Genomic DNA, 7,907 nt, shown 5'->3' on the forward strand with positions numbered 1-7,907 from the left:
GCTCAAACGGTCAGAAACAGACTCCATGAGGGTGGTATGAGGGCCTGACGTCCACAGGTGGGGGTTGTGCTTACAGCCCAATACTGTGCAGGACGTTTGGCATTTGCCAGAGAACACCAAAATTGGCAAATTCGCCACTGGCACCCTGTGCTCTTCACAGATGAAAGCAGGTTCACACTGAGCACGTGACAGACGTGACAGAGTCTGGAGACGCCGTGGAGAACGTTCTGCTGCCTGCAACATCCTTCAGCATGACCGGTTTGGCGGTGGGTCAGTCATGGTGTGGGGTGGCATTTCTTTGGGGGGCCGCACAGCCCTCCATGTGCTCGCCAGAGGTAGCCTGACTGCCATTAGGTACCGAGATGAGATCCTCAGACTCCTTGTGAGACCATATGCTGGTGCGGTTGGCCCTGGGTTCCTCCTAATGCAAGACAATGCTAGACCTCATGTGGCTGGAGTGTGTCAGCAGTTCCTGCAAGAGGAAGGCATTGATGCTATGGACTGGCCCGCCCGTTCCCCAGACCTGAATCCAATTGAGCACATCTGGGACATCATGTCTCGCTCCATCCACCAACGCCACATTGCACCACAGACTGTCCAGGAGTTGGCGGATGCTTTAGTCCAGGTCTGGGAGGAGATCCCTCAGGAGACCATCCGCCACCTCATCAGGAGCATGCCCAGGCATTGTAGGGAGGTCATACAGGCACGTGGAGGCCACACACACTACTGAGCCTCATTTTGACTTGTTTTAAGGACATTACATCAAAGTTGGATCAGCCTGTAGTGTGGTTTTCCACTTTAATTTTGAGTGTGACTCCAAATCCAGACCTCCATGGGTTGATAAATTGGATTTCCATTGATTATTTTTGTGTGATTTTGTTGTCAGCACATTCAACTATGTAAAGAAAAAAGTATTTAATAAGATGATTTCATTCATTCAGATCTAGGATGTGTTGTTTAAGTGTTCCCTTTATTTTTTTGAGCAGTATATATTGTTACAGGAGATAAGAGAGGGTGGACAGATAACTGTGCACAATATAGGGAGTTGAACGTTACACATACCCAGATCATGGTGAAAGTAGCAGACATAGTGTTGACATTTCAGACACTATTGTCAACTTTCAAGAAACCTGTGACTCAGAGTTTTGTTAGGTTGGATATTATTCCAGCGTCATTAATCTCTTTCCCAATTTCTAACAGTCGGCAAACACTTGACAGATTACATGCAGTAGTTATTCTGAGGCTATAGTAATGGGCCATGTTAGTAGTAGCAGGGGTTACTTTAGTAGCATTGTTGGGATATCATTTTATGAGGACTCATGCCACATGGCTTGGTAGCTGGTAACTGGGGGACTGATGGGAGTACCGAGGGCTGTTATTCACGTCACAAATTAGTGATCTGGGCTAAGGGGAGAGTCTATGTTGTCAGGAAAGGACCCATGCGTTGCAGTGTGTATATTCCCAGGTGGAAGCGGCACATGAGGAGCAGAAGATAACCGAGGGCACAGGCTGAATTCTGGAGATTGAGTGTACATCAAGATACACCAGGCAGGGTGTGGATCAGCGTAAATTCTCCTTACAGCACCTGAAGCGGTAAAGATCATCATGTCTTTCCTTGGTGGGTTCACAGTTCTCACGTGCAGTGAGGTCCAGCTGCATAATGGGTAAGTTTGAAGACGCCATGACAGAGGATGCAGCACTAAAGAGAGAGAGACTAGATTCCACTGTAGACATGCAGATGGGTTGGGTTTGGGAGCCACTTTAATCACCATAGTTGCATTGGTTTAGCTCCTTTATTGGTTAATGCATCATATGAAAGGATAGATGTTGGGGTAATGGTATGCGAAACAACATTGTGGAGGCATTGATGTGAAAGACTACACAGTGCTGAGTTGCGTCAAGAGGATGTAGCGTTGAATAGGAATACGCACGTGCCTATCAGGTGGCAATGGAGGAGATTGGGGACAAAGTGAAAATGACATGGCTTGGGAACACCTCTCGGAACCTGTGGCCAGAAAGGGGAAGACTGGGCGAAAGCATGAGGAGGCTTTTTAGGGCTTTCATTTTTGTGGAATCCAGCAGAAAAGTATCCTGAACGCAAAGATTCAGGCGAAGAGAGAGTGGGAATTGTCATATGATCAAACTTTGGGTTATCATGCATATATAATTATGCATATCTTAACATGTTATTAATGCTGTTGTGTTTTGTGGTTCTTTTTACTTTACAAGTCTTGTGCTATCACTCTCTTAGGAACCAGAAGGAGAAGGGAATAGAAGTCAACAGCTACAGCCGACATGTTATTATCAGTGTTCTATGAGGAATGGAAATGAGTGTGCTTGGTGTGATCATAGAACAGAGGCCATAAGTCTCTGAGTTTGTAAACTTCACTGTGAATGTTAATTATGTGAATTTTTTGTTCATGTTCTATTATCAGTGTTTGTCCATTTATAAGTCATTTCCAAGTGTATGTAATGTTGAACAGTATGATATCAGATGTTCAAAAATGGGGGACTGATAGGTTTGGTTTCTGAGCTTTAACTATTATTAATCATTAGTTATAAAAGAGACATGAGGAGTGCCATAATGAAGCTTGGGAGGGGCTGAGTGCAGGGAACACGGTCACATGTGGCAGTACTGATAAGGGGATGAACTGTTTAAGGCCCATATCACTCAGCTCCCTGACTAGCAATAATGATGCAATGTTTAGAGATAAGGAGGACACTCCACCCAAAGTGGGGTATGCATACTACCACGGGTGAAACCATGTCTTTGTCTGATGCAGATGTATTGACCCTTTGGGAAGAATAAACTTGGTTTAAGCTTTTACAGTCTCCGTCGAGTTCCTACTCTAATAATAGAACCTAACAAACCCTATCAACAAGCCAGGTACTACAGGCCCTTGTTTTGTTGCACCTTGACTACTGTTCAGTCGTGTGGTCAGGTGCCACAAAAAAGGACTTAGGAAAATTGCAATTGGCTCAGAACAGTGCAGCATGGCTGGCCCTTGGATGTACACAGAGAACTAATATTAATAATATGCATGTCAATCTCTCCTGGCTGAAAGTGGAGGAGAGATTGACTTCATCACTACTTTTATTTACGAGAGGTATTGACATGTTGAATGCACCGAGCTGTCTGTCTAAACTACAGGCACACAGCTCGGACACCAATGCATACCCCACAAGACATGCCACAAGAGGTCTCTTCACAGTCCCCAAGTCCAGAACAGACTATGGGAGGCACACAGTACTACATAGAGCCATGACTACATGAAACTCTATTCCACACACACACACACACACACACACACACACACACACACACACACACACACACACACACACACACACACACACACACACACACACACACACACACACACACACACGATAACATATGCACCATACATACACATGGATTTAGATGTAGATATGTGGCAGGTGGAGTAGGGGCCTGAGAGCACACAGTGTGTTGTGAAATCTGTGAATGTATTTTAATGTTTTTAAAATGGTATAAACTGCCTTAATTTTGCTGGACCACAGGAAGAGTAGCTGCTGCTAATGGGGATCCACAATAAATACAAATACAAATTACAAACAATGTATTAAATCTGCCTGTAGGCCAGTCTAGTATTCCCTCATAATAGGACCCTTGGGGCATCTCCATTCCACTGCCCGGGAGCAGTCTATATTTTATTGTTAAGGATATATCATATTTTCTCCCCATCTTTGGCACCTTGTGTTGTGCTAATACATCATTCTGTGGCCCAACCAAGAACATTATTCAAGGATATGTAATCAAATCAATTGTATTTATAAAGCCCTTTTTACATCAGTGTCATGCGCTTGAAGTCGCCAGGCTCCCCAGCATTACACACTCCTTCCACCATCAGTACGCACGCCTGCCTTCCCCCGTCACGCGCATCAGCGATTATTGGACTCAAATCACCTGTTAATTACCTCCCCTATATTTGTCTGTGCATTAGCCTTTCTAGGGTCGGTGCAGTATCCTGAATTTCTGCCTGTCTGACGTGCCCAAAGTAAACAGCCTGTTACTCAGGCCCAGAAGCTAGGATATGCATATAAGAATTGAATTGGATAGAAAACACTCTGAAGTTTCTAAAACTGTTAAAATAATGTCTGTGAGTATAACAGAACTGATATAGCAGGAGTACACCCAAGGAAAATCTTTTTTGAGCTTGGAGTGACTTCCAATGCAATGCTATTGAAAGATCTAATTTCCGCCTCCCAGATTGCAGTTCCCATGGCTTCCACCGGATGTCAACAGTCTTTATACAAGGTTTTAGATGTCATGGCTGTTTAAATGATCGGACCAAAATGCAGCGTCGGTTTCGTTCCACATATTTATTAGACTGTGAAACTTAATGCAATACCAAAATAAACTGAAGGATAAAACAACAAACCGTGACGCAGGAGGAACAAACACTACTCACAAAATATAATCACCCACAAAAACAGGTGGGACAAACATCAACTTAAATATGACCTCCAATTAGAGACAGCGACAACCGGCTGTCTCTATTTGGAGGTCATGGAAAACAAAAACCAACATAGAAATACAAAACTAGAAACTGAACATAGAAATACAAAAACAGACAAACACCCCCTGTCACGCCCTGACCTACTCTACCATAGAAAATAACAACTTACTATGGTCAGGGTGTGACATTAGTCTTGTTTTTTTGAAAAATGAAGAAGAATTTGTAGTTGTTCCAAGTTGAGCGCCAGGGCAAAAGTTGTATTTTGCGCGCGTGAAAGTGTGTTTATTCTTTTCCTTTGCTATTGAACATACTATTCTCCATCTGAAATATTATTGCTTATTTAGATATTAGACAACCAGCACTGGAAAAAACAAAATCATAAATAGCGATAGAATAAATCACTTACTTTTGAAAATATTCATCTGGTTGCAATCCCAATGGTTCCAGCTACACAATGAATAGTCCTTTTGTTTGATAAAGTCCTACTTTATATCCCAAAAAACATTGTTTGACTCGTTTGGATGAACTTTGCTGGTAACTTTTTGGAATCCTTTGTATGCATGTTGAAGGACTGGATTATTGAATTCAATGGCGCCAACTAAACGGCGTTTTTGGGATATAAGTAGGACTTTATCGAACAAAAGGACTATTCATTGTGTAGCTGGGACCCTTGGGATTGCAACCAAAAGAAGATCTTCAAAAGTAAGTGATTTATTCTATCGCTATTTATGATTCTGTTTTCGCCAGTGCTGGTTTGAAGATATGTTGACATGGGGCGCTGTCCTCAGACAATCGAATGCTATGCTTTCACCGCAAAGGTTTTTTGAAATCTGACATCACAGTTAGATTACCAAGATTCGAAGCTACAGAATCATGTATGACACTTGTATTTTCATGAATGTTTAATATTACGATTTTGTATTTTGAATTTGGCGCACTCCGATTTCACCGGATGTTGTCGAGTTTGATCCCGCGCTAAGAATGAATGTTCGTATGTCATTGTTACCGGTGTGCTGACTCTGTTCCTGTCTTGTTACCTGTCTGTTCCACATTAATTGTTCAACTACCCGTACCTGCTTCTCATCTCCAGCGTCGGGCCTTACAATCAGCCGATGTCACATAGTGCTATACAGAAACCAAGCCTAAAATCTATTATTCTCCTCATCTCTTGTAGGTTTGGAGTATTGTGTGCCATATACATATAGATCTGTGTTTTAAAGGCAGTGTAGGGTGTTGTGTGTTGTGTGAGTGTAGGGTGTTGTGTGAGTGTAATTCCCTACACTCTGGGTGTGGCAGCCTGGTGGTTATCCAGGTTAAGGTAACAACATCTGGTGACCCATTTCTGTTCATAGAGTGTGGATGATCGGGCCAGAAACCACAGACTACTAGTCAAAGGTTAACATTGCTTACTGTAGTGTGTGTGTATGTGTCTCCAACATACATGGGCGATTCCACGCCATCAGGAGCGGAAAATACTTTTTGTATCTCAGATAGTTCTGTCAATTCTCACATAGAAATTTCATTGGAAGGAAAGAAGTTTCAAAATTCAAAAGGCACTCGCACATCTGATATATTTTTTGCAGGTAAAAGTTAACTTCTTTTGGGTCATTGGGACGCTAGCATCCCACCTCGACAACATCCGGTGAAATTGCAGAGCGTGAAATTCAAAATACAGAAGTAGTAATATTAAACATTCATATAAATACAAGTGTTATTGTCACGTCCTAACCATAGTAAGATGTTATTTTCTAAGGTAGAGTAGGTCAGGGCGTGACAGGGGGTGTTTTGTGTTTTTCTATGTTTTCTATTTCTATGTTCTTAGGTTCTAGTTTTTGTATTTCTATGTTGGTTTGTTTGGTATGATCTCCAATTGGAGGCAGCTGGTCCTCGTTGTCTCTAATTGGAGATCATACTTAAGTAGGGTTTTTTCTTCTTGGGTTTTGTGGGTGATAATTTTTGAGTAGTGTTGGTTTCACCTCTGCGTCACGGTTTGTTGTTTTGTCAATTCAGTTTATTTATGTATTGCAAAGTTTCACAGATTAAATAAAATGTGTAACTACACACACGCTGCACTTTGGTCTACTCCTTTCAACAGCCGTGACAGAATCACCCACCACCAAGGGACCAAGCAGCGTGATATGGACCTGTGGACATTTGAGGAGATAAGGAGGAGTATATCCAGGGCTTTGGAGGATTTAGGGGCAGGAGAAGAGCTCCTCCCATGGGAACAGGTGGAGGCAGCAAGAGCGCGGCAACAAGGGAAGCACGAGAGGCAGCCCCCCCCAAAAAAATTGGGGGTGTGCACACAGTGAGATTGGCAGAGTCAGGTTGGAGACCTGAGCCAACTCCTCGTGCTTACCGTGAGGTGCATGTCACCAGTCTGGCGCCACCTGTACCAGCCCCATGCATCAGGTCTCTAGTGCGCCTGCCCAGTCCGGTGTGTCCTGTTCCTGTTCCTCGCACTCGCCCTGAGGTGCGTGTTACCAGTCTGGCGCCACCTATGCCAGCCCCACGCATCAGGCCTCCAGTGTGTCTTCCCAGTCCAGAGCTTCCGGCGACGTCCCCCAGTCCGGAGCCTCCAGCGACGTTCCCCAGTCCGGTGAGACCTGTTCCGGCTCCACGTAAGAAGCCTCCAGTGATGATCCATGGCCTGGAGCCTGTAGGGATATTCCATGGCAAGAAGCCTGTAGGGATGATCCATGGCCCGGAGCCTGTAGGGATTATCCATGGCAAGAAGCCTGTAGGGATGATTCCTGGCGCGGAGCCTGCAGTGATGATCCATGGCATGGAGCCTGTAGCGACGGTCCCCAGTCCGGAACCTCCTGAGACGGCCTGCAGTCCGGAACCTCCTGAGACGGCCTGCAGTCCGGAACCTCCTGAGACGGCCTGCAGTCCGGAACCTCCTGAGACGGCCTGCAGCCCGGAACCTCCTGAGACGGCCTGCAGCCGTTTATTTGGCCTGTTTGATTCAGAAATCCACCTGTTCCAACTCGCCCAACATGCCAACAAAGGAATCTAAAAAGTTACCTGTAAACTTCGTCCAAACAATTCAAACAACGTTTCTAATCCAACCTCAGGTACCCTAATATGTAAATAATCGATAAAATTTAAGACGGAATATAATGTGTTCAAAACCAGAGAAAAAGAACGAGGAGCGTGCGCCAAAAGACTAGAGTCCTTCTGAGGGATACTTCGAAAGAATACGAATACTTCTTCATTTTTCAAAAACAAGCATGAAACAATTTCTAAAGACTGTTGACATCTAGTGGAAGCCATAGGAACTGCAACCTGGGTCCTAATTATTAGACTTTCCCATAGAAATGCATTGAGCAGTCCAATGACCTCAAAAACAATCCTGGATGGATTGTCCTCGGGGTTTTGCCTGCCAAATCAGTTCTGTTATAC

At 44.1% G+C, this 7,907-nt stretch overlaps 1 long non-coding RNA gene across 1 annotated transcript; it reads left to right on the plus strand.

Moving 5' to 3' along the window:
- Nucleotides 1-870: 870 nt before the first annotated feature.
- On the plus strand, nucleotides 871-2,825 carry LOC123727286 (uncharacterized). Its single transcript, XR_006759214.1, has 2 exons — nucleotides 871-1,664; nucleotides 2,252-2,825. It is a non-coding gene; the product is annotated as an uncharacterized lncRNA (long non-coding RNA).
- Nucleotides 2,826-7,907: the final 5,082 nt, after the last annotated feature.

Source organism: Salmo salar, chromosome ssa15 (assembly GCF_905237065.1).
Source record: "Salmo salar chromosome ssa15, Ssal_v3.1, whole genome shotgun sequence".
NCBI classification, from domain to species: Eukaryota; Metazoa; Chordata; class Actinopteri; order Salmoniformes; family Salmonidae; genus Salmo; species Salmo salar.